A 12,568-nucleotide genomic window follows, 5' to 3' on the forward strand; every position below is an offset into this window, starting at 1 on the left:
GCTTTGCCCGGCCCCTATCTGAGTGGAGCGGGATTGGGATGAAACCACAATGAGGGAGAGGGGTGCGGAGGTAGAGCAGCTCCGTTTGCTCCCTGAGCTGGGTCGGCTCTGCTTGATTAGCATGAGAACAGAGACACTTTCCTGCATCCACCCTCAGGGATGGAGAGGAAGGAGCAAAGGCTCTAGCTCCATCCTACCCCATCAGAGCTCCTGGGACTGAAAATGACGACCGCCCCATTCCTCCGATCCCCGAGGACCCAGAACCCACAGTGTTGAGAAAAGCTCCGACGGAGCCGGCGGGTGGATTCTCCACTCCGGATTTTCCAGCTGTCCCTGCCCCCCCACCGCTCGGAGCAGGATGCCGAGATGGCTGGTGATGCAGAAGGTATGTGCTTTTTCAGTTCTGGTGCTGATGCTGTGTGTGTGGTGAGGTCTCTGTGGCGCAATGGACGAGCGCGCTGGACTTCTAATCCAGAGGTTCCGGGTTCGAGTCCCGGCAGAGATGGTCACCTGGCAGGTGCCTCTTTTATTTTGTGTGTTGTCATGCCAGGTTGATAACTGTATTTATCTGTCCCTGGAGGTTCTGGGGAAGAGAAAGGAAACCCCTTTCCCCAGAAATCCTGGACCTCCTCTCCTTTTCCCTTCCCTCCCCCTTCATTCTTTCTCTGTTCCTCTTTTATGGATTTTCATTGTCTAGCGAAGGCTCAGATGTCGGCAGCCGGACTGACACAGCCTTTGATTCCTGTGCTTCTTAGGAGGATCACGGGCACACAGGGACCGAGGTGCCAGACCACGGGTTCTGGGACCACGGTGGTTCCCTCCTTCTCCTCTGAGAACACAAAAAGGCAGATGGACCCCCATGCCTATGAGGAAATGTCTAGCTGTCCTCTAAGGTAAGGGTCGCCTTGACCGGGGTCGGTCAGGAGATGGATGGGGTCATGCAGAGGACAATTTATTCACCATCTTTGTCACTCCTGGGGCTTTTTGTGCGAATGCTCATCACTCAGTTTTTCATCGACAAGGTGAGAGGTACTCATTGCTCTTTGTCTCGGTGGGATAAGCTGCCCAGCAGCACAGGAATGATCAGCGCTGACAAACTTGTCCCAGGAAACTCAAAGGTCTCATGCTCCTGCAAAAAGTTGGTAGCTTTGCCTGTTTGCAAGCTTGGATGGTGGCGGTGGTCGGGTTCTTTCCATAATTCTGTTTCCATCACGACATCTCACCCTTCTCTCGCTTGGCATTCACTTCTGCTCTCCCTCCTTGCCTCGTCTAATGGCCACATTCAGCAAGATCGGGAGCTTGGGTTTCTATTCTGGGCTGGGCTGGCTCTCACTCTCCCTTGCATATCGTGGCCTCCAGCCTATTAGCTAGAGGGAGCTGCCCATGCCAGGAAGTGACCTCCACCCCAGGTGAACCCAGGAAACCCGAGACACACACCTCTCCTCCCTTTGCTGGGATGTGCGGCTGTGCACGGGCATCCAGCGGACACAGGCTTGCCCTGAGGCTCTAGGAAGCTGGCGTGGGGAGAGGGGGCCAATCCACACAGGGTTCCACCAAACCCTGCCAAGAGGCGGGAACTGACAGGGGAGAGCACTTGGGTGGGAGAGGGATGGTCCTGCCTTTAGGACACCTGATCTTTGTACCAAACTGAAACACCTGAGCTTCTCTCGAAGTACTCTGGTGCTTTAAAGGGACCTAAAATTCTTGCCGTTAAGAGCCCATAAAAATTTCCCTTTCTGAGCTCTTTGGGCAGAATATCAATTCAGATATCAACTCTCTCCCACCAGCCTCGTGGATGTGCCCTTTGGAGGATACGCGTGTGGACCAGAAATTTCCAGGCAGACCCTTCCATAGTCTTTCTTTTATTGTTAGCTCTGCCTATGCTAGGTGTTTTTTTTGCTCTAAGCTCTGGCCTGAGAGGGAAAATCGGTGTTTGTGGGGTGGGCTGGGGTGGGGTGAGGGCGTTTGGCAAAGCAGCCGGTCACCTTCTTCAGCCATGGCCAGCGTACTACCTCCTTCTGGTTCCTCTTTGTCATTCTGTTGGAACAGGGCTGCTCGCAGTGAGAGGTAGAGGTCGTTCAAGGTCAGGACAAGGGTACGATTTCATTGTGGCCTGTTCCAAGGTTTGCTCAATTCTAGAAGCTTTCGAGGAATAAAGGCTCCACATGACATTGTGGGGGTGGGAGGTTGGGGAAGCAGGGAGGGGCTGTGTGTCCCTGCAGGCACTGCACTCCGATTTGTCGACAGGTCTGATGAGCGTACAATATGGCCAGCTCCTGGGAGTGGCTCTCCGCCAGCGAGGACTGAAGCCCACAGACCACCCCAAACCTGCTTTCAGCCAGTCATTTCCACTGGGGACCTTGGAATTCGAAGACCTTGGGTTAAGAAAACCTCTCTGAACTTGAGCCCTGGGCTGCCCAGGAGAGAGGGTGGACTGATCTTTCCAGCTGGTGGAGTCCTTCAGAGAGGAGACGCTCCCTCTGTGTCTTAGCTGGGAGCTGGGTCTCAGCCAGGCAGGCTGAGGTCCCCGCTAGTTCTGTCACTCAAGGGGAACTAGAAGTTCCCATGTACTCACACACCAGCCAGTTTCTGAGAGTGGTGTCCTGGGGACTTGTAGAAGGATCTCATAAGCCCTGGGGGCAAGATTTCTCACACTGGTAAAAATTTCTTTATATGAGATAATAGCTTCCTTCTTAATACATGAGCGGTAACTTCTGATTTATGAAGATCATAATTTCTGTATTGTCATGTTACTCAGAATGCAGAATAGAAGTCGGTGGTTTTTTTCTATAAAGTCACTTCAGTGGAGGAGTCAAATGCTTCAGCGTGCTAGAGCTGGTCATTAATTCCCAGGTATGCGGGCAAGATGTGCCTTATTTATTATTGTTTTCTCGGTGTCTGAAATATGGTAGGCATTTGATGGATATATTTAGAGAATTAATGCTGACTTAGATTGGCTATAAATTATGTAGAAGGGAGAGAAAGAAATGTAGCTTCTAGGAACCAGGAACACAGGCAGTATCTTCATGCAGGAATTCATTCACTTTACAAACATTCCTCGGGCTCCTGCTTCCTGCCACCTGCCATGTCCGTCCCGGGGTTCACAACACCATCGCCCACTTCCTGCAGTGGGTGCGTGTTCCTGTGGCTGAAATGAAGGACAGATGGGCAGATACCATCCCGGTAGCATCCTAGGTAGAGGTACCTGCGGGAGGAACTTAACTGAAGAGAAGAGGTAGACCGATAGGCCTGGCAATCACGGAGGACTGTCTCAGGAGGAGATATTTGGGTGAAGAATGAGTGAAACCAGAGGGAGCAATCAGACCCGGAAGGGGGGCACCAGCTAGATGGCTTTGGAGGATAGCACCAAGGTCCGCGTGGTCAGGGCAGAGGAAGGCATGGGGAGACCAGGTCAGACATTAATCTGGGGCGTGTCACACAGGTGATACTGTTGGCCTGTCACACCCAACTTGGCCTTGTAAAGTCAGGCCAGATTTACTTGCTTCTTCTTTCCTTTCCAGCAGTGACATTCCTAGGTCATGTAAGCTTCCTGTGCACAAAATTAAATCAACATAATATCCTCATTGTAATATAAGACAAAAGTAAAAGGAAGTAAGTTTGTAATAATTGACCTGTATGCATACCTGCAGTCGTGGACCTGAAGAGTCTCCTTCAGGGCCGGGCTGGGGCTGTGTGAGGGCAGGACAGAGCAGGCGCGCCTCCCGCGCGACTTAAAGACCCCACGGGATGCTGTTGTCCCTTTCCAGACTGGAGCTCGCTGTCCATAAATTCGCGATCCAAACAAAATTCAATCTTCTGGCAAAGATCGCAGCGTTTTGCATTCATGGATATTTTAGGACATTTTCAACCATGCAGAAAGCTCTCTGTATTTATATGTAAAAACAAGTGAGATTCGAGGCCCAGATACCAACAGCTCGCTTTTCAATAGGTCATTCAAAGGAAGTACACGCAGGAGGCAAGCCTGAATCATGTGAGATGCACCTGCCCCTTGCGGGAGACGCGCCAGGCCCAGGGACCCTTCTTCTCTACAGCGAGTCGCGGTGCCCAGTCTTCACCAAATCAGAAATTACACCAGATTTTCAAAATGCTTTCCTGGGGCAATTTGAGACCCACCAGCCAGCTCTGACTTAAGGCTTGTGGGTCGGGCGTTCCTTCATGCTCATGGAAACCGTCGGCAGGTCTGAGCGGAGGAGCGATGGCTTCTCATTCACAGGGTCCGAGGCTGATTTGGGCTGTGGGTGGAGAAGAGCATGGCCGGGGACGGGGCATGTCGCAGGTGGAAGCAGAGAGATGCGGCACGGCGTTCCCCAAGTGGTGTGATGGTACCACCGGCCGCAGAGGCTTTGTAACAATATCCGCCCAGAAAAGTGATTTATCATCTCGGCAGAGTGGAGCTGGCATGGATCACTTACGTTTTGTCTGCGAACTAATTACTTTTATTTATTGCCATTACAATGGTTGTCACCTACGAGCAAAAATGTGCGTTTTGTCTGTGTTTAAAAGCCATAGCAAATGGAACTGACTCCCCCAGACAGGATTTCAGTGTCTACGTCCTCAGTAATTTCTATAAATTATAATGGAACCGGATGTCTGTAAACTTCGCCGTGTCCTCCCTGGGAGCTGGATCCATCTGCTTCTGGGATGGGGACGCTGTTTCCTGAGCACCCCGAGGAGGGGTCCTTGATAGAGCAGTGGTGGGACATGGGACGTGCATATGATAGATGACCCTGGGAGCAGGTGCTTGGGGAGGAAGTGGCGGTTGGGGGACAGAGGACCCGGGACTCAGTCTGAGGTCTTGCTGTTTGCTGGCTGTATGACCCAGAGGTGCACGAGGCCGCTTGAGCCTGGTTTCCTCAACTAGAGATGAGCCAAATCATTCCCAGAATTAAAGAAGGTAAAATGTCAAACTGTCTGGATTGTAAGATACCCAGTAGGGGAAAGAACACAAACCAGCTTCCTTTGTTTGTGGACAGTGTTCCAGCCATCAGGCTGGTTTCCTGGAGACCGTGGTAAGGATGTGGGGGACTTGGCCATGGGCCACATGTCATTGTCCCTTGGAAATGCCTGGTTGTCATGCAGTGCGGGGGGAGTAGACAGGCACGGAGTTACCTTTCCAGGGCACGTCCTCTCCCTGCGCTTGCTGTGGGGACCCCACCTTTCTCTCTGGGGCTGACCCTGGAGACGGTGCAGGGATGGGGAACAAGCCTCGGCAGGCCTGTGGAGAGGCCCGTGGGAAGCCTCTTTGGTGCGGAGCACAGGGCTTTAAAGCCGGGGGTGAGGCCAGTCCATCCCCATGGTGTGTGGAGAGGAGCCCAGAGAGTGGCTCCTGGCTCCTGGCTCCTGCCCAGGGCCCTTCCTGGGAGCGCTTCCTGCCACAGACCCTCCTCCATCCCAAGTCTGGGACGCGCGTCCCCCGGGAGTCACTAACAGCCCCTCATAGTCTCTTCTCGCTTCTGCTACATCTACAGACCCCTTTGGGGGGGAGAAACGGCAGCATTCAGAATAGCAGACAATTCTGTACCGATTCTATTTATTTTGAAGGAATCCCAAACTTTTTTTCTTTTTTAATGATGCACAAACTTCTAACAATGTTTGTTAAAATCTGTATATGCAAGCCTGCTCCTGACAGCAGAGGAGAGGATTGCTGACCCCCAGATGTCAGGAGCAAAGGCAAAGTGACTTTGGCCAAGCACAGCATTTTCTTGAAGGCTTACATTCCTTTATGCTACATTCTAGTACAAATTTGGGGTTCTATTTCCTTATAGCTGCACTTTTTTAAGTACAGAAATAATTAGCTGGCCTTAAATCTGATGATAAGCCTGGTACGTGGTGTGCTGCACATACGGCTGCCTGGCTTAGCCGAGTGACAAAGAAAAGAAATACATTCCTGTGAAAAATAAGCCTGCGACCCCTGAGCATCCACTCAGAGCTGAAGGGGTAGATACTCTGGAGACAGGGTAAGGGGCTGGAAACCTGGCCGGGAATGCACATGAATTCATTACTCATTCAGCAAACATTTATTTAGTGCCTACTACGTGCCAAGCATTGAACTAGGTCCTGGGACACACTGATGAGCAGATGACACAGATGATCACAATAAAATTGGGGCTGTGAGTGAAGGGGCCATCCATGGGGCAGGCAGGCCCGAGGCCGGCGCGCTGAGCTCTTCAGGGAGGCCGGGAGCTTCTTCCAGGCAGCGGCTCTGGAGCGGAGTCTGAACAATCACTGGGAAATGGCAAGGCCGAGAGCGAAGAAAGGATCTTCCTAGACCGAGGAACAGGGAACTCGAGGTGTCCCGGTGGCAGAGAGGGCAGAGGATGGGAGGCAAGGGTGGTCGCACCGGGGAGAGGGAGGCAGAAGGTGGCAGGGAGTGGAGTCAGAGAGGGACTCAGGGGCTGACCCCATAGGGCTGCGTAGGAACTGTAGCGCGTTTTGTCCTTTTCTGAGAAACGAAAGGAAGTCACTGGAGAGTTTAAGCCAAAGACTGCGTGGTTAGATTTGCATTTTAGGAAGATGATCCCTCTGCAGCTCAGAGAACAGTGTAGAAGGTGCCCGGGGAAGACGCTGGAGCGGAGTGGCCACGAGTGGGGCGTGGCACGGCTCGGGAAAGGTGGCGGTGGCGGCTGTGGGGGTGGCGGTGGGGATAAAGTGGAGAAGCGGGTTCGAGGGAAGTGTGGGAGCTGAAATATGCAGGACTTGGTGACAGAATGGAAATGGTAGAAAGAGGAAGGACTTGCCCAGGACGGCTCCACGATTTCTGGCTCGTGTCCCACTGACCAAGATAAGGACCACTGTGAGAAGAGCAGGGACAGGGCAGAAAACGGTGAGCCTACCTTTGGGCTTCCCATTTTCAGGTGCTTTGGAGATTTCCAAGAGATGTAGGGTGTGTGTGAGGTTGGGAGCTGGGCCTGGGGTGGTGATCTGATCTGGGGAGTCCTCTGCGTGTGGGGACAGATGTTTGCGTGAGGTTACCTGGCGGAAAGTGCGGAGTGAGAGGGATCAGGGAGGTCAGACAACTCCAACACGGAGGAGAGAGAGAGAAGTCACGCAAGAGGGGTAGGTTGGGGACCAGAACCGCCCCACTCCCAAAGCCCAGGGAGTGTCCACAGAGGGCCGTGGTGGGTGCCACATGTTCCTGGCATGTCCAGAATGGTCATAGCCCGAGCCACCGTTAGGTTAAGTGGCATGGAGGTTGGTCGTGGGCGCCGTCTGGGCATCTGCAGAGCGTCAGAGCAAGGAACTGAAGGGGGAGCAGAAGGCAGCCGGGAGGGAGGCAGGTCGAAGCAACTCTCAGAAGTTTGGCTGAGAAGCTGGTGAGCCCGAAGGCAAAGGCGGGGGCACCAAACAAGAAGAAAGGCCTTTCTTGTTTTCTTACCGTTAAACGTCCAATTATGGACACTTTCACACATAAATACACCAGGCGGGATGGTGTCGGGAACCCTCCCAGAGCCATGGCTCGGTCTGGAAGGTGATCGGCTGGTGGCCACCCCACTGAGTTTGTGTCCCCGGGGAAGCAGGTCATCGCACAGGGGAGTCAGAACATTCTGGAGAGATGGAGAGAGAGAGAAGGGAGGCCGGGGGATAGCTAGGGTCTGGGAGGGTGTGAGAAGGTGGAGGGGAGGAGACTGCCGGCCTGCCCAGGCTTCGGGGGAAGCCGGCGGACACTCCTTTCTCGCTGCGGTGCGGACAGCGTGCAGTGCAGGTGTGCGCGGGGCGGGCTTGCACGCCGGACGTCGGGAGAGGAGAGACGGCGGCTCCTCCGTCCTCCGAGGCCGCCGCCGCCTCCCTTTCAGTTAGGCTCCGAGCAGGTGGAAGCAGGAGGCGCGGGGCGTTCGAAGGGAGCGCGGGACGCGGGCTTAGTCGGTGCGGAGACCCGTGGACCCCTTTCCGGACGGTCACAAGGCCCGTTTGCGGGAGCTGGACTGGCCCGGAGGAACAGGCTCCGGTGGCACACATCGGGCGTGCGTGCGCCGCGGCCGGTCCAGTGTTTGCTCTCCGGGCGGGGCGCGGCTGCTCTGCTCCCTGGCAGAGGAGCGTCTGCGTGTGTGCGCGTGTGTCTGTGCGTGCGTGTCTGTGTGTGCGCGCGTGTGTCTGTCCGTGTGTGTGCGTGCGTGTGTCTGTGCGCTGTGCGCGCGTGTGTCTGTGCGTGTGCGCGCGTGTGTGCATGTGCATGCGCGCGTGTGTGCGCGCGTATCTGTCCGTGCGCGCGCGCGTGTGTCGCGGAGGACACGGCTCCCGCAGCCCCGAGAGTGCGGGCAGCGCGCAGATCCCACGGCGGAGGCGATCCCGGTTCTGCGCGCGCAGTGGGACTGGGGCGGCGCGACCCGGGTCTCCACTGATGGTTGCGCGGCGCCACCTGCCGGACCGCCCGTGCCACGGCGCCGGCCGCGCGACCCGACGACACTTCCTCCGGGCAAAGGCCCCTTCTGGCCGGCGGCTTCCCCCGCTCGCCCGCGCCGTGAGGCCCCCTTGCTCGGCTGCGCGTTCGGGCGGGGACACGGCCGCGCGCTCTTCCCTGACTCGGTCCTGACTGGTGTCGGCCAGAGCCCGCGTCGCCCTGCGGCGCCCGTCGGGAGAAGGTCGCGTCCGACTCACCCGCAGCCGCAGGAGCGGGCGCCGCCGTCGGGACCGCGGGGAGGCGCGGTTGCTATGGAAACTGGCTGGTCCCGGCCGGGCAGGCGGGTCTCTGCAGCGGTCAGTCCGGACGCGGTCCCCGGCTCCGCCCAGCTCCATCACGGGCTCCCTCCGGGTTTCCAGGGCGACCCTTTAGGACCCTGTGCTCTGCCACGAGTGACCTTTTCATAGTCCGACGGGCCCAGAGCAGCGTGTCCGTCAAAGAGTTTTCTCTGCGAGATGTCCAGGTCACACGACACTGCCCTCGGGGTCCAGGTTTGCGTCCAGGAACCCCGTCCCCGTCCCCTGATTCCCTCGCGCTGCGGGAGGGCGCGGCCAGTCACCCCGAGGGCGTCCTCTCCTTCAGTCCGGTCACTGACTCTTAATTACGGTCATTTCACCCATACAGACTCAGCCGTGATTCACGGGGTTCGGACCAGCGCCCGACGGCGGGACGGAGACGTCCCCGAGGAGCAAGTCTCCGTTCGCTGCCCCGGCGGCCTCCTGCGGGGCGACTCCGTGTCAGGGTGGGAAGCCCGTGGGGGCTCAGCGAGCGGGACCGGCTCCACTCGTCTTGGCGGGACTTTCTATACAGTGTGGGCGACACTGATGAGCTCATCCCAGAGGACTCCCGGTGAGGTCCCTGGCGGGGCAAGTCCGGAGAACGTGGCGCAGTGCCTGGGAGCTAGAGTTATGGAGGGCTTCCTGGAAGAAGGGGTGTTGACCATGACGGAAGGGGAGAACAGAATGATGCCAGGAGGGCTGTGGGGCAGAAGCCTAATGGTGAGAGCCAGATTATGGACAAGCTGAGAAGCTTTTTCAAGGTGTTTGGACTTTTTTTTTTTTTTTTTTTTAACAATAAGTCTAGTCAGTATCCATCCCCAGTTATATTTTTTTATTTTTTAAATGATTATTTATTTACTTATTTGACAGACAGAGATCACAAGCAGGCAGAGAGGCAGGCAGAGAGAGAGGGGGAAGCAGGCTCCCTGCTGAACAGAGAGCCCGGATGTGGGGCTCGATCCCAGGACCCTGGGATCATAACCTGAGTTGAAGGAAGAGGCTTTAACCCACTGAACCACCCAGGTGCCCCAGTTTTTTTTTTTTTTTTTTTTCTTGTGATGAGAATTTTTAAGAAGTTTTTAAAAACTTCTTTTTTGAAACTGCCACTCTTTTAGCAACTTTTAAATATATGGTGCAATATTATTGACTATACTCAACACACTGTGTATTACACCCCCAGGACTTATTTATTTTATAACTGAAAATTTGTCACCTTTTGACCACCTTTACCCATGTCGCCCACCCTGGCCAGTACCCTGGACTTTATTCCAAGACTTTATTTTAGGAGCAAATACCAGGTAGATTCTCAGTGTGTATGTGTAAGCGAGGTGCTGCTCACACTCAGATCTCTATGTTGGGAAGGTTCTTATATGTTAGAAAGGTTATTTTTGCTGAAGTTTGGAGCAGGACTGAGGGGGAAACAGGCTGGACGTGGGTACAAACGTATGCGTGATGGGGCCTCGTCTTCTGCTAGGGCAGGGGAGCCGGAGACAAGTGAATGGATCGGAGAGAGGTTGCAGAGGTGCGACTTGTTGGAAATTGGTTGTCGAGGTATGGGAAGGAGAAGAGCTTAGCTTTCTGTCTTGAGCAGAGGGAAGAATGGAGGTTTCATTTACCAAGACAGGGAGTACGGAATGAGAAGTAGACTCACCAGATGGCCGGGGGATGAGTGTTTCCCCTTTGCACGTGCCGAGTTTGAGACATCAACGTGTGCAGGCAGATATGTCAGGGAGCGTCTGGAGGAAGGAGCCCGGTGCCCTGGAGAGAAATCTGGGCCAGAGATACAAGTTAGGAGTCACCGTCCTCTAGGGAGTGAATTGATGTTCTGGCTGTGGTCAGCAGCTCCCAGAAGGCAGAGTGAGCAAGGAAGAGCAGCCAGGAAGGAGCCCCGAGGCCCCGCCGTCTGACGAATTGTTAGAGGAGAAGGAGCCAGCAAATCAGACAGTCAGAAGAGGAGAGAACCAGGAGGGCCGGCGTGGAGCCGATTGGGAGAAGCTTCTGGAAAGGGTGCAGATGACCGAGCGTACACATTCCTGAGAGGGGCCGATGCTTTCTCTGGGACTTAGTAGTGTGGCCTTGTCAGGTGGGGTCCTGGTGGAGTGACCGTGGGCTTCTGGGAGTTCACAGTGCGTGGAGGGGAGGAAGTGGAGACAGCGAGTTGATTAAGTTCATCTCCCCCTTTGGAATGGGAGGCAAGGGGCAGGGGTGATGAGGGAGGGATGTTCTGTTTTTGGAAATGAGGTAACTGAGAGTGTGTCACTACTTACGGAAGTTATCACATACAGAACGGAAGGCCAAGGGATCCAGCGGGGGTCGTCCGTAGGGAGCGCAGCCCCTGAGGAGGCAGCCAGAGTTAATCCAACCGCCGTCGTGCCCATCTGGATGCAGGAGCCGTTCCGAGAGCATTGTCCCTTTTATACAGACCCTCTCAGAGAGGTGCTGCTGTTAGGACCCCAGTTTTTGAGTTGGGGAAACTGAGGCACGGTTGGATACTGGGAGGAGCCAAGGCCTCGAGGGGAGCGGTAGAGCTGAGACTCATCCCCAGGCATCTGTCTTGAGACTCGAGACACTAACCCTGAGATCCTGTCACGGGATCCACAGCCCAGCTGGAGGCTGAAGTAGGAGATGTCCAGCCCCACCCTGTGACCCTGTGGGGGGGGGGGTGCAGGTGTCAAGGTGGTGGGAGTTACTAGTCTCCTAGAGTTGCCGTCACAGGTTACCCCAAAGTGGGTGGCTTACAAACCCCAGGGACTTATTCTCCCGCAGTTTGGGAGGCTGGAAGTCTACAGTTAACGGGCCAGCAAGATCTCGAAAAGGGGCTCTCTGACGCGGGGCTGCACACCTCCACTGTCTGCCTCTGTCTTCGTGCGGCTGGCTTCTCTGCATCCCAAACCTCTCTGCCCCTTTCCTGGGATGACATCTGCCACAGGATCGAAGACGCACCCTAAACGCAGGACCGTCTCATCTCGAGATCCTGAACTTCATCTCACCCGCAAAGATGCATTTTCCAAATAAGGTCACGTCCATGGGTTGGAAGATCTGGGCACAGCCTGTGTGTCCTGCTGCAACTAGAAAACTGAGGGAGCCCTTCCTAAGGGATGCCGTATCTTCTGGGAGGGAGGAACAGGAGTCATTTTCTGAGCGCGAACTCAGACGGGGAAGGATCGAGTTTCTGCGGAGAGTGACCCTGCTGCAATTGTTGTTGGTGTCTGGAGCCGGCTGAGTGTTTGTGCAGAGCAAGTCAGCTGTCATGTGCATAGAGTCCTGCGAGCTCCTCTGGTGGCAATGAGCCGCCTGGGCCGACCACTGACACGGCTGAGTTAGTCTGGGGCGGGCCGTGAGTGCCAAGGAAGGCAGAGACCGACAGGGTTCAGGATGTTGGCGAGCGTGGTTTTCTAGAGAAGCCGTGGACATAAAGCCAGATGTGCAGGGAAGTGAAGTCAGACGGGGTGAATGGACGGTCCCTGCAGGCCAGACCCTGGGAGGAGTCCGTGAACCGGCTGTCTTCATACAAAGTTATGCTCAGAGCATGGGGTTTGGGCTGTAGTGTTTCACAGGAAGAAAAGAAATCGGTTGCAGCAGAATTAAAGAGACGGTTGAGAGATGGAAAAGTCAAGCATGGAGAAGGCAGGAGTCTGGACAGGCCACCGTGCGGACACAGAGCCCACGGGCCGGTGGCAGGGCCAGCGTGGAGGAGGCTGCTGAGGGTGTGGAGTGAGAGCCAGCTCCAGCACCGGGGGCGGCTGGAGGAGGTGCTGAGGCTGGGCACGGTGATTGTCCTGGGGTGCCTGTCATCCCTGTAGATTGTCCAGAAAGACAGAGCCAACGGGGTGTGTGTGTGTGTGTGTGTGAGAGAGAGAGAGAGAGAGAG

At 55.4% G+C, this 12,568-nt stretch overlaps 1 long non-coding RNA gene across 1 annotated transcript in view; it reads left to right on the top strand.

The window, feature by feature from the left end:
* Nucleotides 1–310: 310 nt before the first annotated feature.
* LOC309850011 overlaps nucleotides 311–12,568 on the top strand; it is a 37,988-nt gene continuing 25,730 nt past the window's right edge. Inside the window, exons 1-2 of the long non-coding RNA XR_014304014.1 lie at nucleotides 311–385; nucleotides 756–893. This is a non-coding gene — a long non-coding RNA (uncharacterized lncRNA). The remainder of the gene's footprint in view (nucleotides 386–755; nucleotides 894–12,568) is intronic.

This window comes from Mustela nivalis, assembly GCF_964662115.1.
Source record: "Mustela nivalis genome assembly, chromosome: 16".
Taxonomy (NCBI): Eukaryota; Metazoa; Chordata; class Mammalia; order Carnivora; family Mustelidae; genus Mustela; species Mustela nivalis.